At 36.7% G+C, this 26,656-nt stretch overlaps 1 pseudogene; it reads left to right on the forward strand.

Annotated features, from left to right (window-relative positions):
• Positions 1–2,647: 2,647 nt before the first annotated feature.
• On the forward strand, positions 2,648–20,576 carry LOC112743001 (adenine/guanine permease AZG1-like; annotated as a pseudogene).
• Positions 20,577–26,656: the final 6,080 nt, after the last annotated feature.

Raw genomic sequence — 26,656 nt, forward strand, 5'->3', positions numbered from 1 at the left:
TCATAGCTTTTATTGTTCTAACGTACCCCGAATTTTATCGATTTGGTTTTATTCTTAAAATAGATAGAACTCCCAGTAAAATAATTACATGACAACAAATTATAGACCTTTTCTAATAAATGTAACTGCAGATAGCCACTATTTAACTTGTATAATAGAAATCAAGCTCACCTAAAGAAGGTTGGTGTTAAAATGTTAAAAAAATTTTAGAACACCAAACAAATGATTTTCTCAACGGAGCATTGAATCCCATTTTTCGACAATGCTCACAGTAATATTGACCCTTATTCTCCAAAACTTTTCTAGGACAACTCTTACATGAGGGATGAGGCATAATACCAATTGCGGGTGCCAACATCGACATACAGACATGATAATGGCTAAAACCCAACTGGAGCCTTCCTGCAAGAACATGGACTCTCATTATGATAAGAAAAAAATACAACGCAACATAGTTATTGTTAATAAAAAAAAGGTAAGAAGTTAGCTGACGTAAGTCATGTTCAAGACTTTTTTCAATTGTATTTATTGGGAAGGCACCCCCGAAAGTTCATCACTCACTGAATACTGAAGTTGGGTCTCTACATGATTAATTCATTATGACCCAATGTCATCTTCTTCCAAGAGGCTAACTCGAAGTAATGCGACGAATAAAAAATGATTATTACTATTATACAAGTCTACCTAAATAGATATACGAAGTACCTCCAAATTCAATTAAGTTCAGTGTTTACATACTGGTTCTTGAATGCAACAACATCGGGGAAGTTAGGGTTGAGGAACATTCTAGAGGCATAAAGACTATTCTGAACATTGATCTCATTCAGGTCCTGATTTGCCTTGAAGAGTTGAGCGACCAATATCAGTGGCTCACCATCATCCTTATCCACAATATGTTGCCAATCATTTCACCAAACACAGTGCACTTCATCTTATTTTTCCTACCATATTGTAAAACATATAACAATAACTATAATAGATCTGACCTTTTAATGACACCCTAATGAAGGCAATAAAATTCCTTAATGAAGATCTTCTAGGGATAGTGTCATGAATTTACCTTCTTGACCTGACTTTGTAACCATTGGTCTAGCATCCTTCTTTCTAATAACATGACCAATACAATCTATACCATAATAGAGATAAAAACAACAAAGACACAACAAATCAGCCATAAACAAAATAACAAAATCACATAATCCAATAAATTATTTTATCAATGATCTCAATACTATATTACCTAGAAGGACATTCATATTTACAGCATCAATTGCTTTAATTTTTGAAAAGGAAACAAATTGGAAGGGATTCAGTTGAAAGGTGTCATTGGAAAGAGCACTGACAGAAATTTTCATGTAAAATCTTAGCTTGAAGTTGTGCGCAGTTGTCCTCACACCTTTCAAATTTGATTACAGAATGAAAATTTTCATTGAGTAAATTCCAAACTCACAAAGAACAGTCTTAAAAATGACAACAGTTGCCTTCGGAATGGAGCAATGTATACGATCACCTTTAACAGAAACACAAATATAAACACACACAAATGAACAGCCATAAACTTCACAAATTAATATCATTATATCTTAATTTAAATAGTACGATGCAGACCATTTCATCTTGGAGCACCAACTCTATGTTGCATACATCACTGGGATTCCAAGAGCTGGGAATCTCATACAAACGAACTACTCCAACAACCAAATTCCAAGACAGTTTCGTTGTATTAATGTCTGCAACATGATCAACCTTTTCTTTAGAAGTATTTGTTAGAGCCATACAGAGGGAAGGAAGTAATCAAAACTCTTTTGATGGTGGGATGAAAGATTCAACAAACAAAATAGATATGGTTAAATAGAATTTCCACCTTCTAATATATAAAGACAATGTGATAAGAAAAGTTATTCAACTGATTTTCAATTTCAGAAAGTAGTGCCAACATTTGCGCATCCTTAAAACTAACGGGTAAATTTATCATCCAAGAAAAACTTGTAGGGAATCCGGGTTTAAAGCCCACTCAATCAATCAGAGCAAAGTATCAGTGGTTGATTCCATCGTTTTGGGATCACTGAGGATCTAACATGCCTTAAAAATAATGTATAAAAGGATACCATAAAATTTGGGGGAAAGATTCTTAATTCATCTCCTATTATCCATTAGGAACAATAAATTCTTAATCCATTGTTTACCCTAATCATCCAATGAGAATCTTCCATTTTTGTGCTCTTCTGCTGAAGGCTGGTTTTGGGATTGCTACAACGATGGCCTCCTTCAACCCACTAGATAAAAAGCTCCGACGATGACCTTCCAGAATGGAAGAAGTTTTTGCCTTCTTCATGAGAGCGGAACAAAAAATTGAAATTGATTTCTTTCCTTGCATCGAGCTTATAGAGCGTTCTTCGGACACATGCATCGAGCTTCAAAGACGGGGGTAACTTTTTTGCGTCTCTTCTTTATCAAATAGATAGCAGCTACATATAACTATGTGACAATAATATACATCCCTCACACGTAACACTGACCTTCATATATTGATTCTCAATGCTCTTCCACTTCCCAACCAAATCCCAAATCCTTCTCTTCTTCACTTTCATGCACTCTTAACACACAATAGTATGCATTTCATTCTTTGCAAATACAAAAACTCTAAATGGTGCCACAAAATATGGAACTTGAATTTGAGAGTTACCAAATCATAAATTTGAAATTCTCACTCCTAGCTCCTCTCAATTCTTTCGTAGCTCAAAGCCGAGTTGGAAAGTATCTCAAGCTAATAGAGCGTAACACTAGTTTCACCACTGAGCTTCGTTCTAGCACCGCCATATTCGTCGCCATGGCTTACATCCTTGCCATTAACACCAGCATCATTGCTGACTCTGGTGCTACTTGTGACGTCTCCGACTGTATTCCCCTTTACTTTGAACCAACCATCCCTTTAACTAAATGCACTGGTCCAATCCACCGGGTCGTGCAACCCGACCCGACATGTAAATTTCCGCCGACCCAGGTTATACCACGTGCGTGGATTTCACACCAAACTTGTCAAGCTTGTTCCCAAGCCTGTTTGGATCTCTTCTTTCATGGGAACTGGGCTTTTCTTGGCCTTTATTGGACTCCAAAACAATAAGGCATTGGCTTATTAGATTCAACCCATCAACTTTAGTAACCCTTGGTGGATGTTCAAGATCTGACTTAATAGCGTTATCTCCCGTCATAACGTCATCAATGGAACTGTTAGTCTAATAATGCCATGTGGCGCTATCTCTGATAACATACTATGCTTGAAGAATCAAATGGAAAGCCCAACATTATGGCTAGGCTGGCTTGGTTCCATTATCATAGCTTATTTCATGATAAAGAAAAGACTAAACCACCAAAAATAACCATGAAAGATTGTTTCGCTGACCAAATGTTAGAAGGGTATTGTTAAGCTATGTAAGGTGTCCACATCCATAACAACGTGGCAAAAGGATTTCTTAGGTGGATTATTTTTTTTATGGAAATTGTATTTATTTAGTTAATTTGCTTAATTAAAAAAATTACTTACTCCTTCAAATTGAAATTAGATGACGAATAAGAAATGTCACCCACCCCCATTTTGAGCGTGAAATCAACCATGCCCTAATAGAGTAGTTTTTCATCATCTTCTTCTTTAGAGTACCCCATTGTTTTGTGATTCTATTCCTGCGATGACATCGGAGAGGGAGGTTGCTACTTTCCTAACAGACCGTGTTCAGAGGTGAGCTGTGTCACACTCGAAGGCTTTAAGAGGTAATACTTTCATAAATTAAGTGATTCGATGACTGTAACCTTATAGTTATAACAGTTCTTTGTTTAATGTGAAAAATTAGTTCAGTTGTTGTATTTATTTACAATAGGATTTCGTTTTGCAATCACTTCATTATATTTTCGTCCCTCTATTTAAGCTGTATAATTTTTTATAGTGGGAATACAACATTTTCTTATTTTTGGTGTATTAGGGTGTGTATTAATTGATTCTTCATATTCATTTTGGATGGTTCATATTTAGGAATTGAATGTAAGACAGACCTACAAGTGTATTACACCAATTGGTTAGATATTTATTTAGTGAATAAATATCTTTGAAGTAAGCCTTTTTTTAAGTTCCTACCCTTCAGGCTCTATCTCGTTAAATTGTTCCATTAAAGATGTGATAGTGCTCTTCAATACAAAGTTATTCATATTATTTTAGTCTATATATGAGTCTATTTATTATGTATAATAATTGTGCTAACAAATATAAGACTGGGTTAGAAATTCAACTATAAAAGAGGCTAGTCAATGCAGTGATTTTTTAGTTTCATTTTAAGTTTAGAAGTTTGATATAAATATGAGAATGTTTGATTTTAATTGGATTTTTAAGTTTGATTTAGATGACTAACTCTGAGTATAAATATGACACCGTTGTTTATAATTAGATTTTAGTATTGATTATAAGTATTATAGGTATTTTGTCTCATTTGTTGAAATTAATCATCATCTAATCAATGTTATTAAACCTTTTTGTTTTTTAGACAAGTTTTAGAATGAGTGATGTAGTTAATATCCATTTCTTGTTATTCTTTTACACAGATGGCTATAATACATATCACTCTGGAGATATATCACAGAGAAAAATTTGAGAGAATAAAAGATGGAAGAACTGTGTATTTAGGTGGTGAAAAATCTAAAACTCGAAAGGTCAATGTTGATACTCTTAATGGGTTTTTTTATGAATGACCTCCTTAGAGATATATGATACACCATGATCAGTGAATGCTATTAGTTAGTGCCTGGAATGGAGCTTAATGGTGGTTTGAAGTTATTAAGGAGTGATAAGGACATAATAGAGATGTATGAAGTTGAATTAAGGAATGATAATAGGATTTGTGTATACACTGAGCACCTGATAAGCTTGCCACAAGTTGTTGAAGAGGATGGAGTTGATGTTGTCTCTCCTTCCAAGGTGAGAGCAAAGAGTTGTGCAAGGAAGACTCCAACTCCTAAAAAAAGGTTACTAAGATGACCAAAACAACTGATCATCCTAAAGTCCAGCCCACCACACAGTCAGGTACTAGGCCCAGTAGCTAGCTCAATTAGCAGCCTAACATTCAATCCAACACTCAGCTCAATACACAAGCAAGGACATCATTATCACAAGACATACATTTTCTTAGCCAACTCACCATATCCATGAGACAACCTAGTAATCCCATACAAATAGATAAACCCATACACCACCTCCAAACACAACAAGCCACAAATACCTTAAATTCACAACACTGTTTTAATTCACAACATAGTTCTAGTTCTCAACCTTTTCATGTTGTCCCAACAACACCACCAGAGATACTGACACAATATATACCCCAAGCTTGTAATGAATCCCAATCTAAACCCTATCATGTAGAGGATTCTGATTCTCTCACTCAGCCCTAACCACCACCATCATCAAGTCAAAATGATGAACACGATGAAGGTTCATCTCATCACGAAGCAAGAGAAGTGCCTAAAAGCAAAACAGAAAAAGCACTAGCAGAACTGAACCTACTGGACAAACCTTCGTTTAGAACCCAGATCCTAACAAGGCTCCAAGTATTTTTGTGCTAGTAGATGAGTTTGAAGATTATTCGGACCCCAAACCAGGATTACATTATTATGAGACTCAGGATCTTCACGGCTGTGCAGATTCAGATGAGGAACAACTAGAGGTCTTTTCACAAGGTAATGCTGATGTACCTGTTGGACAAGTTAGGTTTGAAGTAGCGATGGGGTTTGAATCTTTAGAGCAGTTTAAGCAGGCTGTGAGAAAGTTTAATATCAACTTAGGGAGGAGTATTTTTTTCCTAGAGTGGATAGTACAAGAGTGAAGGTATTATGTTGGGATGAGAACTATCCTTGGCAAATATACTATGCTAAGAAGAGTTATCCTCTGAGTTATCAGGTGAAAACATTTGTGAATGATCATACTTGTTGTAGAGTTGTGCACAATAGGTCTACTGATGGTAAGTGGGTTGTGGATGAGTTGGAGCAACAAATTAGAGTGTAGCCAACAATGAATGTTTGAGAGGATGAGAATTACTTTAAGAAAGAGTATGATGTTTTGCTGAGTGAAAGAAAAATTTTTAGATCGATGGCAAAAGTAAAAGAAAGAATTGAAAGAAGCGAGAGAGCACAATATGCAAGACTTTGAGAATATGCCATGGAAATTTTAAAGACCAACCCAAGCTCCACCGTGAATATATGCACCACACCAATGCCAGATTCAACTGTGTTATTCAGAAGAATATATATTTATCTAGATGCTTATAGGAAGGGGCTTTCTGGCTGGATGCAGACCATTTATTAACTTGGATGGGACCTTCTTGAGAAGATACAGTATCAGACAACTCTTGACTGCTGTTAGTCAAGACGCGAATAATCACATTTATCCCATTACATATGCTATTGTGGATTCAAAAACCAAGGACAACTGAAAATGGTTCCTTGAGCTTTTGCAAGAAGATTTGGGTGATCAAAGAAATAACTACTGAACATTTATGTCAGATCAACAGAAGGTACAACATTTCAAGTATTTACACATTTTTTTTGCATATAAACATGTCAACTCAATATTCAAACTATTTATATATTTTTTCAGGGTCTTATTCCAGCTCTAGAGGATGTTATGTCAGGGGCACAACATATGTTTTGTGCTATGCATATATGACACAACTTCACAAAGCAGTGAAAAAGCAAAGAACTCAAGTGTGCAGTTTAGATTTGTGGAAGAAGCACAACCCCTCAAGACTTTCAAGCAGCCATGGCCACAGTTAGAAGACTAAACCTGCATGCTTGGGAGTATCTGAGTCGCATTCCACCAAAATAATGGTCAAGATCCCACTTCAGTGAATGGCCAAAGGTGGATAATATCACCAATAACAATAGTAAAATATTCAACTCAAAGTGTAAGAAGTTTAGGAAAAAGCCAACCATTACCCTCCTAGAAGAGATAAGGTGTTATGTTATGAGAAATTTGGCTAGAAATAAGAATGAGTTATGGGGATACAATGGAAGGCTTTGTCTAGTACAATAGAGTAGATTGGAGAAAAACAAGAAAGAGAGCAGTAGCTGGAGGCCATTCTGGACAGGGGATGATGGTGGGAATATCTTTGAGGTTCAATGCTTGCCTATAAACGTAAGTGTTAATCTCGGAAGCATATTTGTACATGTAGACTATGGTAGCTTACTAGGATACCCTGCAAACATGCATGTGTAGCATTGGCACATCAAAATAGGGGGGCTAAAGAAATTGCATACACATGGCTGGCAATTAGTTCTTACAATGCAACATACCAATTTTTGGTTCAGCCGGTGGCTAGTCAAGAGTATTGGCAACAGCTAGACACTATACTAATTTTGCCTCCTCATTACAAACGGCCGATCGGGAGGCCCATTTAGAAGAGAGATACCACTAGGGATAATCCCAAGGTTAACCCAGACCCGTACAGGATAAAGAGGAAATACGGTCAAATAAATGCAAATACTATTTGAACGTTGTGAAATATTATTTGTCAACAATTATTGGGGATATTTGTTAATGAATATTTGTCTTGTAAAGTATTGGTTGTGAAATGTTGATTGAATAATTGCTTAGTTGGTTCTTGACTAGTACAATTGTGATCAATTATCTGACCAGTTTGTAAATTCTCAATTATTATACAGGAAGGGCACCATTTTAGAAGTTGCAAGGCTAAAAAGGAGGCCATGGTAGCAGCTGCAACTGCTGCAGCAAATGGTCAAAACTCTACTGCAGCAACAGCTGCACAAGTACCACCTGCTAATGTAGAGCATGATGAGGATGATGAAAGATTGGCTGAAATGTATCGAAAAGAAACCTTGGAGGCTGCAGAGGCAGAGGCAGCCTTGGATGCTGCAGTTGCAGAAGCTGAGTCATATTTGACTGCTGGAACCCAACCACAGGTAAAATCTAAATTTTTTAATTGCTCAAATATATTGGAGTTATTAAGTTTACTTACATTTATGTCCAATTTAATTTATAGGCCACTACCACATTGAATCCATCTCGTAATATGCCGGTTACACTACAAGTGCCACCACCAATTAGGCCATTAACCACAAAATAAAGACCACAAAGAGATCCACTAAGAGGCCTCCTCCATCACAAGCCACCAACATTACGCCACCATCGAGCACTCAGACCCCTGTGCCTTGGGCTCCAACTTTGAACACTCCTCATCAGCCATCCAATGCATCTGTCAGACCACTCACTGTATCCCCATATACAATGCAAGGAGCTAGTGCAGGCACAACTTCCAGGTTCGCACAGATTATGCCAACACCAACATCACACCTTACACCGAGATGATCAATTCCTGGATTCAGACCACCTAGAGCATCTACTATTGTGCAAGGCACAATCTATGGATTATCTAGTGAGAGCAGCAATTCGACACCAAACTAAAATGATCATTAGCAGTCATTATCTTGTTTTTCTAGAATATGGGTTTATGTAATTTACCTGAATACTTTACTGATCAGGATCACTTATGTTTAACTATTTTTATTTTGGGTTATCATGTCATTTTTGTATGCTACATTCACTATTCAAACTGTTATTGATGTAGCTTCTAAGAACCTTATGAATGCTTATGGTTGTTTTCATATTTGATAAAACCTTATAAATGATTATGTAGATTTTTTTAGTACATATTACATTCTGATATTGATATTATTATAATTAACTAATTACTCAACTCAAAAGGCTTAATCAATGTTGAAAAAAATTAACAATTATTAAGAATAGTGTAAAATAAAAATTCAATCAATAGCAAACATTTCATTCCATTCAAACATGAATTACATTGTTCTTCCCTGGAACAAAATGCTTAGACCCTGTACTGAAACTATTTTTTATGCATAAACTTTGGAATCAAACTTCCCGATCACTTGTATATGACCATTACAAACAAGAAAAGTGTAAACTGCAGAAACAATTCCAAAGACACGGACACAAGCCATACTTTCATAGCTTTGATTTCACCTTCAATCTTCTTCTCAATCTTCATGACCATGTTAACATTTATCTCCCTGTGGTCTACTAGAGCATTCATCACATCCTAATTAGTAACACCACATTCATGCTTATTGAGTCTTCTAATCAAATACCTTGCCAAACTTTGCCATCCCCCATCAATTTCATCAACCCAAACAAAGTAATTGCAATCTCGACTCTACAGAAGCCAAAAAAATAAAAAAAATCAAAGATGCAGAGAAACCCTATACTTGTCTAACTATAGTAAATAATGTTAGATACCTTCAAAAAGGGGCAACAAATGAACCATCTTCCAGGATTAGCAACCGTTAAAGATTCTAATAGGACAACATACTCAGCACAACCACATCTTCCATCCAGAATTTTCTTCTTCATCTTTGAATGTGAAGCTCCTGAAAATCTGCTTCCTTCGCTTGTAGTTACTTCTCTCCTTGATATTGCTCAAATTCTATGGGAATAAATTAATTTATGGTTCTCCTTTATTGTGGAATAGCTCGAAACAATGGATAGTTGTGCTCGGGCATGGTTTTACTCTGCAAAGATTGGGTTCCAACGAAGATCAAAGAATTAAGGTTCATATTGTTCCTAAATAGTACTAAATACACATAGGCCTAGCAACACGTGCCATCATGAAAAAAAACTGTCCACGTAAGCCACTTTATTAAGGTTACATCAGGTTTGGTTATTTTTGCACACGGAATTAAATTTTTGTGGACATCTGAGGAGTTATGATCTTCCATGGTTACTTTTGTCAGTGAAAGAATCTTTCATAGTTACTTTTGGTGGTTTTCTCATGAAGAAAATTAAAGGTGCAATGATAGACGGCATCATTTTTGCCACCGTGATATCGTGATTCAGAAACACTGCATTTACGGTGTTTCCAGCCACGAAACACAGCGACGAAGTATACCGATACTTCAAGAAGTTGGTGTATGTTCACGTGATTAAAAAGACCGCTGGTGTGTTATGATTTGAGGGTATGAACAAAGGTACATTTTGGGAGGCTCTGTTCACATTCTTATACGTTGATATATTGGATACAACGCTTACTTTATATCCAATGGCTAGATTTGTGAGGTTTCTTGATCTCAATGGTTATTTCGAAGGCCAATATTTTACGTTCATGGCTGATGCATCTTCAATTGTTATGAGCTCACTTTTGGGTACTTCCCCCGTAGCTGCGTTTATTGAGTCGTCAACAGTGATTCGCGAAGGTGGACGGATAGGGCTAACAACGTTAACTATGGCTGGGTATTTTTTGTTGGCATTCTTTTTTACACCATTATTGGCTCTGATTCCACCTTAGGCCGTTGGGCCGCCGTTGATCTTAGTGGGAGTGATGATTGACGTTAGGATTTTTGCCAGTAAAGAATTTCATAAAAACAGTCGCGTTGTAGATATAGTCTCTAAACCGACAGAAATCCCTTCGTACAAACGTTTTGGTTGTCACAAGTAACAAACCCTTAAAAATTGATAACCGAAGTATTCAAACCTCGGGTCGTCTTCTCAAGGAACTGCAGGGAAGTATGTTCTTATTATTGGTTATGGAGATTGCAAATTTGGGGTTTTAAGAATGAGGAACGAATATGACAAATAATTTAAATGGCAATTAAAAATAAATAAATACTGTAAAGCAAACTTTTGGCAAGGGATGAGAAATTAGAAGTCCAGATTAGTTACCCTTCTCAATAATAAAGAAGACTGAATCTTAATTCCACTTAGTTGACCCTTACTAAAGCAAAAGAAAGTCAAGGGACTAATTAGCTTGATCTTCGAATCCTATTTATTTCCTAAGAAAAGGTTGGGATTATTGAAGTACAGTTCAATTAGTAAGGATAACAGTTATCAATTATATTGAGCTAAGATAACTCCTGAGTTACTGATTTCTTAACCAAGACCAAAAGGGGAAAAGTAAATCTATTGGAATAAAGATGTCTTCAGAGTAAAAGCAATAATAGCATAAATAAAAGAAAGCAATATTAAACTGAAATACCTCAAATAACATTAATTCAAATAATCTGGAACATAGGAGAATTCATAAATTAAATGGCAAAGTAAATAATGAACTTAAGTAATGGAATGAATAAAAGTGAAAGGGAAGCTTAAAATAAAGGAACATTAAACCTGGGATTGAGAGTCACTCCTAAAACTAAGAGAAGTCCTAAATCCTAAGAGAGAGAGAGGAGAGAACCTCTCTCAAGACTAACCTAAATCATGAGAAGTAACTAAATTGGCGAGCTCTCTCTGAATGGATGCATTCCCACATTTTATAACCTCTGGTCTATGCCTTCTGGACTTGGATTTGGGCCAAAAAGGGCTTCAGAAATCGCTGGGAGCGTTTTTTATAATTTCTGGTGCGTGGCCTCTGTCACGCATCCGCGTGGGTCACGCGGTCGCGTCATTCGGAGCTTTTCTCGTCACGCGGTCGCGTCAGTCATGCGACCGCGTCATATGTGTTTTGCTTAAGGCGCGCGGTCGCGTCAGTCATGCGGCCGCGTCGCTGTTGATTCGCGCTTGGCATGCGTCCGCGTCGCCCATGCGATCGCGTGGATGCCAGTTTCTTTAGAAACTCCGTTTTGTGCTTTCCTTCCATTTTTGTATATTTTCTTTTCCATCCTTTAAGTCATTCCTGCCTTAGTAGATCTGAAACTACTCAACACACTAATCACGGCATTGAATGGAAATAAAGGTAATTAAAATAATTAATTTTAAAGCATAGAAAACATGTTTTTCACATACATCACATAATAAGGAAGAGAGAGTAAAACCATGCAATTAATATGAATAAGTGGGTGAAGGATTGAATAAATTACTCAAATTAAGCACAAAATATATCATAAAATATGGGTTTGTCAACATCCCCACACTTAAACAATAGCATGTCCTCATGCTAAATCCAAGGCAAAAAGTAAGGTTAAAGTAGTGGAATGTCATGCAATGCAATCTAATCTAAATGCAACTACCTAGATGAATGATGCATCATGCAATTCTAATTTTTTATTCACTTGAATATAAAGCTTGCATGTAGTTAAATTAATTCACATTCTCAAGGAGTCATGTATATATATATAGCCAAACCTTAGATAGTGATAAATTGCCTTTACAATTGAGATGGGAGAGAGAAACATTTTAAAAAATTTGCAAGACAATTAATAGTTTAAGCAGAGATAAATGTTACTGAGTTATTGAACCCTCACTGGATTTTGTGTTTACTCTCTAATCACTCAGTGTTTATTGGGTTAATCACTCTATTCTTCTTTTTATTCTTACTTTCTATAACTTTGTTCTTCATCTAACCAATCAACAATCATAGAATATAGTTATACCAAAAATCATGAGGTCTTAAGTAAGGTTGTAATGGGGCCAAGGTAAAGGTAAGGGTATATGTATAAGGCTAAGTGAGCTAGTAAGTGAATTCTTAATTAGACTAAGATCTCACCTAACATACATACTTTCTAAATCAAAGCTGCTTTACCTATTTTCCCATATTTTCCCACTTTGATTTTACATGCTCATGCCTCAATATTTATTTTTATCCCATGTGTATTGCTTTATTTGCATTTGGGGGATCCTTTGGTGTCCCCTTTATTCAAATATTGAAAAATAATTTAAATTTTTTTTAATGCACATGGTAATTTAATTTCTTTCACATGAGCATATTTCCCAAAAATTCTTAATTTGAAACATCTTTATTCTTTTTCAACATTCTACCCTTTGTTTCTATGATCCATGTTCCCAATAGGTTTTCCCACATTTAAACTATACATAATTTTCTATCTTAAGCTAACCAAGGATTCAACTTGGGATTTTATTTTGTTTTTCTGCTTAAGGCTAGTAATGTGGCTAATAGAATAAAAGGGGATTTAAAGGCTCAGTGGGGCTAACAAAGGTGATGTAAAAGGTAGGCTATTTTGGGATAAGTGAGATAAAATCAAATAATAGCCTCAATCACTCTCCTGGTATGTATCTACCTTTTATAATCGGACATATATATTAAAACAAAGTAAAGAACACTAGAATATAAAAGAAGGGCGGAACACACAGGAATAAAAATTATGGTTTGAATGTAACCATACAATTAAGCTCAAAACTCACAGGCTATGTGTTCTCTAGCTCAAAAATCATTTATCACTTATGTATGTCATGCAGGTTTAGTTAAAAATTCTCATTATTCTCAATGTAAAACTTATATTGAATGGCTTTAAAGTTCTAGTGTTTCTCCTTGATGAAGTGTTGTTAACTAACATGTAATGCTATATATACAAGGTGTGGGTTGTTTTGATTCTGTTAAAGTCTCTAGTTTACTTCTTTTTTCTTTTTAATCCATTCTGAGTTATCTTATGCTAAAAAGGGTAAACTATACTAATCAATCCACAATTTCTATAACTAATAACTAAACTAAGTGGCTAAAATATGAACTAAAAATGCAAAATGCAGAAATGGAGTAAAAATACATAAACAACAATGTATAAGTACTCAGAAAATAGAAATAAAAATAAAGAGAAAAATACAGAAAAATATCCAAAATAAAAGAAAAAGAGTCTGTAGTGGTTCACCAAAATAATATGCCAGAGATGGCGACCTCCCCACACTTAAAATGTAGCATCGTCCCTGATGCTCAGTCAAGCAGGGTGTGAAAGGGTGTCATCACTGGAAGGCTGGGTAGCTGGAGTCTCTGTGGTGGTGATCTGAGGGCCTGACTGCTGTGGAGGGGGTGCTGACTGAAGAGGGATCTCAGGGTCTACAGCCTGAATCTGAGGCGGAGCCTCCTGATGGTGTGCTGCCTGCTGGGTGCCTGCCTGCTTTGCCTCCTGCTGTGGGTGTGTCTCTGCCTCGAGCACATCCGTCTCCTCCTCAGATGCCTCGGATGGTGTGTCAGGCTCGGAGGGGATGTCGCCAGATCGTATCATCAGCTTCAGGTGCTCATAGCGTCGCTTGTTACGATGCTCCATCTGGTCAAGCCGTCAAAACAGGCGGTGCACTAGATAATAGATGGGCTCTGGGGCAGGTGGAGGCGCAGTGGTGGTGGAAGGTGTAGCTGCGGAGGAAGAGGGGCCGGCAAATGGTGTGGCAGTGTCACTAGGAGCAATGAGGACTGGAGGTTTGTAGCCCAAGGCCAGAAAGTTCCTGCTGTGCGGGATGATCTTCTTGCATTCTGCAGCAGGTGGCCTCTCATCAGCATCCTCCCAAGGCACGTCAGCTCGACGGCCTAGCTGTGTGATCAAGTATGGAAAGGGAAGAGTGCCTCGGACGTGGACCCTGGCCATGTAGAATCGGATAAAGCGTGGCAGGTACAGGTCCTTACCCTCCATCACACACCATAGGAGGGTGATCATAGCGGCAGGTATATCGGTCTCATGAGTACTCGGCATAATGAAGTTGCTAAGTATCTGATGCCACAGCCGAGCCTCATCATTCAAGTATGCCCGCTTGATTCCCTTGGGCATGGTGGTGTTCTGACCCATAATCCAAGGAATGGTCGGGTCAAGGGCTATCCGGGCCTTGACTGCATCCCAATCAAAATTTAGAAAGCGCATGTCTTCCTCAGCTTTCTGATAACCATCTGGCTGATCAGATTTAGGCAGAAGCTTCAGAACCTCTTCTATTGCCTCTTCAGTAACCAGAATCTGCTTCCTCTGAGGTTTACTGCATCTAGGGAGGTCTTGAAGTAATTGCAGTAGAATTCTCTAACCCAAGATGTATTAACCTCAATCAGGGGTCTCTCCAGGAAGAACCAGCCTCTTTGTTTGATCTGATCAGAGGTGTATTGCTGGAGTTCTCCTGGGATCTTCAAGGTCCTTTCCAGGTATAGGTTCCTGGAGTTTGCGAATACCGGATACTTCAGCTCACAGTATCGGTTTGTAAACTTTACTGGGTCATTAGCAGGGAGCAGCTGGTCGGCCTTCTCCTGCGGAGTGAAGTTTTTCTCCCGCCAGGAGGCATCATGCATGAGATCTATGATAGACATAGATGATTCTCCTCTTTTACGTTTGCCAGTGGTAGCCTTTCCTTTTCCCTTTCTCTGGGAATCTGACATCCTGAAAAACAGAGAACCAGGATATAATAAAAAAATAGGAAAACAAAGAGGCAAATAGTCAAAAGAAATACAAAGTGGCAAAGGAGAATTAGAAGGAGGGAAATGAGTTAAGTAAATGTGCATTAAGGATTGTATAGGAGTTAAAAGTTCGAAAGGAAGAATGCACAATCCAAAATGTAATTGAATTCATGTTAAATAGAAAAATTATCATTATGCCATGGTTAGAGGGTTAAAAGAAAGTGAAAGAAAAGCAGAGGAGAAATTTGAAAGGTTAGGTTGGTTAGAATTGAAAAAGTGTTTAGAAAGTTAAAATTAGGGAGTTAGTGAAAAGTGGGTTAAAGTAAGTGGCATAATGAAAATATTCCAAGTAACAAGGATTCACAGGTAGGGACTATAAGTAACTCCTAACCAAATAAGGAAAACAGGTTGATGCTGAGTCAAATAGATATAGAGAAAGCAAAAATTGGAATTAAACATCAAAAATGCAATATATGAACCAGGAAATCAAAGAGAATAAGAATGCGTGCCTGGCATTCATGAATGGGTTGGGTAAAGCAAAGGAAAGCAGATTTCAAAATGCCAAAACTAAAACATGAATGAAAATATTTTACAGAAATTTGGACAGCATTCCGGCTAAAATTGGATTGTCCTGAAAAATAAACAGCAGTCAAATAGTTCATATGAATTAAAATGAAAGCTTGCAATTACATATAAGGAATATAAACATGAAAATTCAGTGTAAAGAGCAGCTGAAATAAGAAATCACAGCATATGAACATTACAAATATCATAGCAACAGCAGAATTGCAAATTGGATAAAACAGAAACATGAACAGTGCAAGTAAACAGGCCTAAATCCACTAACCACATCCCAGGCTACCTAACAACCTAAAATCCACTACAACATGCATATCTAACTAGCCTAAACATGAACATAAATAGAAAATAATGAAATAACGACTAAGGATAGAAGGGCGGCGTTCGTCAAAACCTGGTAGGCCGAATAAGGAGAGTAGGCAGAAAGGTGGCTGGGGGTGGTGGTGACGGCGGCTGGCGCGGCAGCTGGCGGTGGTGGCACGGCTGTTCGGGGTAGGGGGAAAGAAGGGTTGGCTAATGGGTAGGGGGGTAAGAGGGGAAGGGAGGGGGTAGTTGTGTGTGTGGCGGATGGGGGTGGCGCGGCTGGGACGGGCGGCGGCGGTGGGTGGTGGTTGCGAAGGGGGCAGTGGCAGAGAGGGGGGAAGAAGGAGAAAGAAGAAGAAAGAAGGGGGAGGAGGAAGGGGGGTCGGTGGCGGCGGCATCTGGGAGGTCGGCGGCGTCTGGAGGTGGCGGTGATGGTGGCTGGATGGTGGTGGTTGGATTGGAGGGGAAGAGAGGGAGAAGAGGGTTTCAGGAGGGGCGCGACTGATAGGGTTCGCGTGGTTTGGGGTTATAAATTTGAATCCACGCGGCCGCGTGGGGCACGCGGTCGCGTGGCTTGAGCAAAATGGGGGGTGACGCTATCGCGTGGGTGACGCGATCGCATGGAATGGCTAAAAGAGTGAATCACGCGATCGCCTGGGGCATGCGATTGCGTCGCTGGGATTTGTGCTAAACGCACGAATCCAGCGTCGTTTCAGCGCAACTCTCTGTCTCCCTTGGGGTGTTCATGCAATCCATGCGACGCGGTCGCGTTGCTCAAGCGGTCGCATGGGGTTGGCATTGTGCAAGTGACGCGATCGCGTGGGTGACGCGATCGCGTGGGTCATTTGTGCGAAACGCACAATGGCCGCACGATTCTAGCCTAACTTTCTGGACGTTGGATCTTTACGCTGATCTCCAGGTCACGCGGCCGCATGGATGACGCGGTCGCGTGGGTAGTGTTTTTCGCAATATGACGCGATCGCATGAGTGATGCGGTCGCGTCGCGCACCCCTTTTTTTATGCAGTATGCAAAATGCAATGATTAATATGAATGCGATGCAAAATTCCAGGTTCAATATTATAAAATAACATAAAACTTGAAAACAAGCAAAGCGAAATAAAAATTGAAAAATGAACGATCATACCATGGTGGGTTATCTCCCACCTAGCACTTTTAGTTAAAGTCCTTAAGTTGGACATTGGAAGAGCTTCCTATTATGGCGGCTTATGCTTAAATTCATCTAAAAATCTCCACCAATGCTTGGAATGCCAATAGCCTCCAGGGTCCCAAACTAGACATGTAAAGCTCCTGAGCAGCTTCAAAAAAATTTTTAGGCTCCCGGAATGACGAATGTTGGAATAGATTCCAGGATCCCAAACTTTGCTTTTAAATCCGCCTCCGTCTTGATCTATATTTTTCCATCCGGGCGGTTTAGAAAGTAGACTCTCACCATGGTGACCAAACATTTTCCAAGATCCATTCGATTGAATATGATACCAATCCGTGCACTTCAAGTTGAAGCGTGGAACTTTATTGAACCTTGTGCACCAGCTCTGAGCACGAGCCATTTCCCTCTTACTCTTAAAGCCGCAGAGAGCTCTAAGCTGGCCATCTGTTTCAAGCAAACCGTATTCAAGTGAAAAAGTAAAGTTAAAGTTTAAGGATTGTACCCACTTGAAGCTTGTATTGGGTGGTAATGGCCTTGGGGAAGGTGTTTCTGGTGGTTCTGTAAGTTCTACTCCCTTGTGCTCTTCTGTGAATTCTTCTACTTCTTTGCAAGATTCTTCAAATGCATCTGTGTCCTGGTCAAAGTCTTCTGTGTCTTCCTCATCACTTAAGTCATAGATTGGAGGTTGAGAGAAATCTACCTCTGCATCATCTTCGTATTCATTTGGGGAAGATTCTTCGATCTCAGAGAATTCACTTGCGGATGCAAGTTCATTACTAAGAGAGCTTGACTTGTGACTATCATCATCAAGGGAATTTGTGTCCTGGGTTATTCCGTCTAGTTCTTCATAAACGACTTGCCTTGGGGATTGTGAACTGTCCTCCTTAGCATTAACTGTAACGTCCTTGACGGAGTTCTCTTCAGCTCTGAATTCCCATGGAAGTTCAGCGTCTCCTAGATCTTCAACCAACTCTTCTTCTTGCGTAATGACAGCTCCTTCTACTTGTTCTAGTACGAATTCATTCTCTGTCTTGTCCACTGGAGTTTCTAGTATTTTCTTCATGCTACGCTCTTCGTTAGATTGTCCACATGGGGCTGTGGTTGGTCCTTGGATGTTCGAACGTCTAGAAGCTAATTGAATTACTGCTTGCTCCAGTTGTCGAATGGTTGTTTGAAGTTTATTTACTGTTTCCTTGAGGCGAACCTCTGATTCTCGGGGTGATGGATTCGGACATGATACATAGGAGAGTGGTGGTGCTTGGGAGTGATTGGATTGGAACTGGGGTAAATAGGGATCATGTGGTGGCGAATGGTGAAGAGAAGCTTGTGAGTGTGGTGGTTTGAGGTTATGTTGAGAGGATGGTCTATAGGCACGGGGTGGGGCTTGTTGGTAGTTACAAGGTTGTCCACCATATCTATCAGCTGGGTATGCATTGTAGAATGGTCGTTGTCCATGATATCTTGGAGGGTGTTGTTGCCTAAAGGGTTGATTAGATCCTCTTGGTTTCATCCATCCTTGATTGGTTTGACCTTGATGCATATTCCTGCTGTAACTTCTATTTCCTTCAACAAAGTTAAAACCAAACTCAAAGCGAGAGGGGTGAGAGTTCATAGTAGCAAATAAAATTAAAAAGGAAAAAACAGAAACAAATAAACAAGTAAAAGAAAAATATTTACAATAACCAATAATAAGGTACACGTTAGCAGTTCCCCAGCAACGGCGCCATTTTGACGTTAGGATTTTTGCCAGTAAAGAATTTCATAAAAATAGTCGCGTTGTAGATATAGTCTCTAAACTGACAGAAATCCCTTCGTACAAACGTTTTGGTTGTCACAAGTAACAAACCCCTTAAAAATTGATAACCGAAGTATTCAAACCTCGGGTCGTCTTCTCAAGGAACTGCAGGAAAGTATGTTCTTATTATTGGTTATGGAGATTGCAAATTTGGGGTTTTAAGAATGAGGAACGAATATGACAAATAATTTAAATGGAAATTAAAAATAAATAAATACTGTAAAGCAAACTTTTGGCAAGGGATGAGAAATTGGAAGTCCAGATTAGTTACCCTTCTCAATAATAAAGAAGACTGAATCTTAATTCCACTTAGTTGACCCTTACTAAAGCAAAGGAAAGTCAAGGGACTAATTAGCTTGATCTTCGAATCCTATTTATTTCCTAAGAAAAGGTTGGGATTATTGAAGTTCAGTTCAATTAGCAAGGATAACAGTTATCAATTATATTGAGCTAAGATAACTCCTGAGTTACTGATTTCTTAACCAAGACCAAAAGGGGAAAAGTAAATCTATTGGAATAAAGATGTCTTCAGAGTAAAAGCAATAATAGCATAAATAAAAGAAAGCAATATTAAACTGAAATACCTCAAATAACATTAATTTAAATAATCTGGAACATAGGAGAATTCATAAATTAAATGGCAAAGTAAATAATCAACTAAAGTAATGGAATGAATAAAAGTGAAAGGGAAGCTTAAAATAAAGGAACATTAAACCTAGCATTGAGAGTCACTCCTAAAACTAAGAGAAGTCCTAAATCCTAAGAGAGAGAGAGGAGAGAACCTCTCTCAAGACTAACCTAAATCATGAGAAGTAACTAAATTGGCGAGCTCTCCCTGAATGGATGCATTCCCACACTTTATAACCTCTGGTCTATGCCTTCTGGACTTGGATTTGGGCCAAAAAGGGCTTCAGAAATTGCTGGGAGCGTTTTCTGCAATTTCTAGTGCGTGGCCTCTGTCACGCGTCCGCGTGGGTCACGCGTCCGCGTGGGTCACGCGGTCGCGTCATTCGGAGCTTTTCTCATCACGCGGTCGCGTCAGTCATGCGACCGCGTCATATGTGTTTTGCTTAAGGCGCGCGGTCGCGTCAATCATGCGGCCGCGTGGATGCCAGTTTCTTTAGAAACTCCGTTTTATGCTTTCCTTCCATTTTTGTATATTTTCTTTTCCATCCTTTAAGTCATTCCTGCCTTAGTAGATCTGAAACTACTCAACACACTAATCATGGCATCGAATGGAAATAAAGGTAATTAAAATAATTAATTTTAAATCATAGGAAACATGTTTTTCACATACATCACATAATAAGGAAGGGAGAGTAAAACCATGCAATTAATATGAATAAGTGGGTGAAGGATTGAATAAATTACTCAAATTAAGCACAAAATATATCATAAAATATGGGTTTATCAATGATGATGAGATGTGTGGTGGAGATTAAGTGGGATGACATGAGGGAAACTGTACCGGGATTCGTGATGATAGTTTTGATGCCGTTAATGTATTCTATAGCGTATGGGTTAGGAGAAATTGGGAGTTACATTGTGTTACATGTTTTGGAGTGGGGAGACGAGTCGTTTGAGAGGTTTGTGGTTATGAGAAAATTTGAAGGGAATGTCTGATGCAAATAATAATGGGAATCATCGTGTTGTTGATGATGACCAAAGAAATGACATGGTAAAGCACTTGAGGTGGTGTAGGGTTTAGTAACTAGGTGGAATATTTATGAGAATGTACAACTTTGGATATATATTTTCTTTATTTTATTAGAATCATGCATTTTAGTTTCTTTTGATTGTGTGTTAAATAGTAGTTTTGGAGACGAGATGAGATGAGACAAGAGGTGGACAATTAGGGTGGAGATAAATGTGTAATGTGAAACGAAATGATACATGTACATTCCAAATATTAATATTAAAATTTGAACACTCATATACAAATATTTTTGCCTAAATTTAATAGCTAAAAATTTTAAATAATTTAATATATTAGACTAAATTATTATTTAACAATTATATATGAGTTGTCACCGTGTTAAAATAAGATATGCGCACTCTAAAATTTAGAGTAATAAAATTTAGTAGAGATGATAAAAATGGGTTGAATCTGCCAGGTTAACTTGCCAAACTCGCCAAAAAGGATGGGTTGAATAGAGATTTTGAACCTACCAAATTTCAAAAATCCACACCGCCGAATTCGCAGACTTTGACTAGGCGAAACAGGTTGGCCGATGGGTAGGCACAATTTTTATTTATTTTTTAATTATTAAAATTTGATAATCAATATATGATCAAATTAGGAACTAGGGTTCACACATTTACACTTTGTTTGGATGTAGGAAAGAAAATGGAAGGAAATAAAATAAGAGAAAAGAAAATGGAAGAAAAAGTGGAATTATTTGTGCATTGTTTGGATGAATAGAAAATAGATGGAAAGAAAATAAAGAGACAATTTTTTTTGTTTGGATGGAAAGAAAAGTGAGAAGAAAGAAAATCATAATAGTATAAAATTACATTAATACCCTTATCATAAAATAAAGTATAAATATTTTTATTTATTTATATTTTATTATATTTTATAAATATTATAAAATATTATAATTTTATATATTTGATTTAAAATATTTATCTAATACATATAATGTTTAAATATGAATTTCTATTATAATAATATATTAAAACTAAATTTATATTAATAATTGTTAATAATAATATAACTAAAGGTAGTATTAGAAATACAAAAAATATAATATTTTTTTTCTTGTTTCCTCGCTTGTGATAGAAAGAAAATTTTTTTAGTGAAACCTATATAAAAATTTTCTTTTCTTCCTATTTTCTTTAATAACCAAACAAAAAAAAATATTATTTTTCATTCATTTTTTTCCACTCATTTTCTCTCCAACCAAACATAGTATTAACTTTCTCCCGTTCTCTTCTTAAAAGACAATGCCACCTTCTCTTCATTTTCAACTTCCAAAGGTAGAACCTCATCCGTTGCCCTCACCGCCGCTACTTTCTCGCCCTTCCTCTGTCTCTGCCAGAAGCCATCATTCCAAAGAGCGTCTTCATCTGTGACGTTCTCAACGGTGTCTTCATTATCAACAGTAGAGCGTCACGTTCGTCCTCCAGCAGCAGTAGCACCACGATGGCATCTCGTTCTTCAACAGTAGTACGTCGCCTTTGTCCTCTAGCAACGGCACCGTGGCAACATCTTTGTCGTCCAAAAGTGGCACCATTTTCTCTAGGTATTCTCGCTAATTTGATCTCTCACTCTCGTCCTACCTTGTACCTGTACCTGCAGCATTGGCGCCTTTTGAAGCTGCGGCTTCGTTCCCTTTCACTCATTGCCTTGGCAGAATCAATGAAAATGTACATTCGCCCTCTCACTCATTTGGAAACTGATACTAAAGCTAATGCACATATTGTCTAATTTGAAGACATTTGTTGCTGATTTATGGATGGTTTTGAGATATGATTTTGTAACTTGTTGATTGTTGTTGAAAATGTTTAGGCTTTAGAAATTTGCTGATTTATGGAATTTATTGGTTCGTAGAATTTTATTTTAAATTTTTAATACTGAAAACTGTATGCGGTATAAAATTCTGTTTAGAAAATAAAAAATTTAATGTAAAAAAAAAAAGATAGACCGGCCCACCAATTCATTTTTTAATGGAGAGTAAATAATAAGTTCAGATCATATCACTTTAGCGGAATGGGCTGGCTTGTTTAGTTTTGTGATGGATTTTGACGGAACGGATGACCACTTTGCCACCCTTACTATTTAGTCACATTGAAAATTAAAGTAGATGCTCTTAAGCTATTTAATAAGCTTTGTTTGAGTTAGTTGGTTGGTTAGACTAGAAAAAGGTATGTAATAATTGGATAGGTTGACGAAAAGGCACATGATTGTAGTAGTGTGTCTTTGTGAGGGGTTCAAACCATAGTTATAAAAATTGAACCGGACCGGATGGTTCGATAAAAAAATCGATGAATCGAATTCTAAGCCAGTTTGGTTTACTTTTTGAACCGTACAAGAAACAAAACTGGTGTGAACCGATAAGAACTGGAAAATCGGTCAAAACCGGTGAGAACTTGTTTGTTTGAAAAGTTTTTCAAAATGTTGTAGGCAAGGTTTGACCCAAGAACCTTAATGTTGCAGCATCTTCCCCTTGCTACTCAACCATTATGTTTTTCATTATTATGTATAACAAATAGTAATTATATAGTATACAATCAATTACATAATTTTATAGATATCTAATTGAATTTAATTTTGTATTCTCTATTTTTCGAATTAATTATATTTTAATTATGTATCATTATTAATATAAATATAAATTTTACTAAAAATTTATTAATCTACTTAATCTATTTCAATGCTAGTATTGTGATTAAGGTTATTTGTTTTGATACTAGTATTAAAATCTACTGATACTATAGTTAGATGATAGGTTTTGTGAATTAATTGTTATTCTTATTGTGTTAAATTAAGATATTATTGTAGTATTACTAATAAATTTTATATTTTTTATATTAATTATTTTTAAAATTTGAGACTTGATTCTTCATAAAATGTTAGTGAAGATATGTATTTCAAATTTTAGTTTTAAGTTTTTGGCTATTTTATATTTTTTATTTACGTGAGACCGTTTTTATCGGTTCAACCAATGATTTATCGGTTGAACCAATAAACCAGTGAATCAGTAACTTGATCGGTTCGATCACCGGTTCGGTTCTGACAACTATGGTCCAAACTATGTCTTAGAATGAAATAAAAATGATTAAACTATCAAAATGATAAGTCTTTGAAAAATTTTAAAAATACGATAAAATATTAAATATTAAATATATATTTTAAAAATCAAATTTTAATGTAATTTTTTACAATTATTATTAAAAAAATAAGATCTTTTTATGTTTAAAATGTTGTAACTTTTGTGAAATGAATTTTTTTAATTTTTTTATTATGAATGATCACATTTTTTTAAAACATAAAAAGAAAACTTTAGAGATCAAATCTTCCTATTAATATTTTTACAAACCTTTTAAATATGTATTCAAATGTTATTACAAAAATTTAGATTTAATGGATAAGTCATTTATATTTTTTTTCATGGCATTCATATCTGTTTTAATCAAGATTTATTCAAGGTTATGAAAACTGAACCGGTCATCGAACCGCTCTAACTACTGATTTACTGGTTTAATGGTTCAATTGATTCAATCATAGTTCAACCAAAAGAACCGTTTTATAATAAAATAATAAATAAAATATAAATAAACACATCAAAATATAGTTATAATCTAATATAAACTTTAAAATATCATCCAAATTAATACTACATTCTTACCAAAATATTACTAGCAACCTAATAACAACAAACATGAAAACAAGAACCATCTCAATTGCAAGAATCACAACAACAATTTAACGAATTAACAAGTACAAAATCAGAATAGAAAATCCAACAACCTAATAACAAAAAACAAAGACAATCTCAATCTTAAGAATCACAATAATACCAGTAATTTAGCAAATTTACAAATTAACAATTTGAGAAGAACAAAGCAACCCAATAATCTCAACAATAATTTAACGAACTAACAAGTACAAAATCTAAATAGAAAATCCAGCAACCCAATAACAAAAAATAAAGACAATTTCAATCTCAAAAATCACAATAACACCAACAATTTAGCAAATTAACAATTTGAGAAGAGCAAAGAAACCCAATTGCAAGAATCACAATAACTATTTAACAAATTAACAAGTACAAAATATCACAGGTTCACAAGAACCCACAACAAACCACTCCAACCCAATAATCTCATAAGTAAAAATCATTCGATAATAATTCAACCTAGTAACAAGTTACAACAACAAAATTCACAACTTAACTAACAATAATTATTCGTAATTATTCAACAATCATTCAACAAAGTTCACAGTTCAGTTCACAATTCACAGAAAAATAAAAAATATAAATCATAGATATAGCTCACAGTTCACGGTTCACAATTCATAGAACTTCACAGTACCAACAAATTATTCAATTATACTAAAAAAATTACCTAGAAGCTAGAAGTCTTGAACAGAGCACGCAAGAGGGAGACCCCACGACAAGGTTCACCTTCGAATGGGCTTTGAACGACCTTCGAACGGGTCGTGGCTGCGGTGGAATAGAGCTGGTGCCGACGGCACAATGGCTGTACGACGGAGGCTTCCACGTTCGCACGGTGGTTGCGCGATGGAGGGGAAGGAAAGTTGCGACGGCTACTGCGTGATGGAGGGGAAGTGAGGGAGCAGGTGGTTGCTCTTCAAAGCTGGAAGTTCCGACGGCGGTGGTAGCAGGCGGTGGCTTTACGAAAGTGAGGGAGGACCAGGAGCTCTGGACTGAGTGTGAGAGACAGAGAGAGGCTAGCGCATTCTAGTTCTTGAGGGTAGGGTTGGACTCGAGAGTGGAGACTGGAGTAGACGAGTAGTGGAGGAGTTAGGGTTCATTGATTCAGAATCAACCAAACGGCGCCATTTGCTTCCAATACTACAAGAAAACTGGCAGATAGCGGCAGATATTTAGTAGCGGCTCTTGTGGCGGATTTGGGAGAGGCTACTAAAAGCTCTCATTTTGTTAAATCTTTTTTAAATCTTTTTTTTTTGTTTAAACATTGCCTTGTTAAATCTTTTCTAGTCCTCGCTATTTTTTTTTTATGAAAAACATGTTTCAAACACTGTAACTTAATGCATTAAATAAATTTTCAATTTTGTGTTACGTAAAAAATAATTTATTAATTAAAAAAATATTTATAAATTAATAATGTGCACAAATTTACGAATCAGGTTTTCTCTTGTACTATCAGCACATTTTGAGTTTGTATTAAAAAAAATGGTAAAGAAAAAATCAAGTGAACGTCTGAATTCATAAAGTTAAAACAAAGTTCAATAGAGCATAAAAATCAGAATTACTAAAGTAGACAAACAAGTATTGAGTCAAAATTTTTCATCAACATCGTATTGACCTAGTCAGAAATACTCTGTAAAAAATCTACTGCAGTCACGTGATAAAGGATCTGATAAGTCATCTCCAAACCATGAATTTTTGTTCAGATCGAAGCCCCTTTTTGCAGCATGTACGTCATCTTCTCTATGTTGGGTGTATAAAGTTTCATTGTCTTCTTCTGGAACCTTATTGAGCTCAACATTCCTGGAGATGTCACATCCACCAGAGAAGATATCATCTAAATCGTCTTCTGAATCAGTGTCTGCCCCATCTAGAGTGTCATCAACTATTTCGGCTGAATATTCAACTGACACTGAATATATGAACATGCAACCAACAACATAAATCTACTTAAAAGAAAATGATAACTTCCAAGTCATTACCTAGTAATTAAGAAAAAAAATTGTGGAATTATGGGAAGAGGACTTTAAACATTAACAAATACACAAAATTAACAATTACCATCTCCTTTGTGGTAATTTGGACAGATTTCTTGGAAAGAAGCTCTCTAATAGAACGTTCTATATACTTTAATTCCTCTTTTGAAGCAATCTCCAACTCAACAACATGTGTTTTATTAAAGCGCGTCTGCATCATAATAAAATGTATAGTTAATGATCTTTTTTGCAAAGCATAGTGTCTCTGTGATTCACTTTCTATGCTAGAAATTTATTTCTAACCTTTAATTCAGCAAGTATGTCTTCA

The sequence above is a fragment of the Arachis hypogaea genome, chromosome 14, assembly GCF_003086295.3.
Source record: "Arachis hypogaea cultivar Tifrunner chromosome 14, arahy.Tifrunner.gnm2.J5K5, whole genome shotgun sequence".
In the NCBI taxonomy this organism is placed as follows: Eukaryota; Viridiplantae; Streptophyta; class Magnoliopsida; order Fabales; family Fabaceae; genus Arachis; species Arachis hypogaea.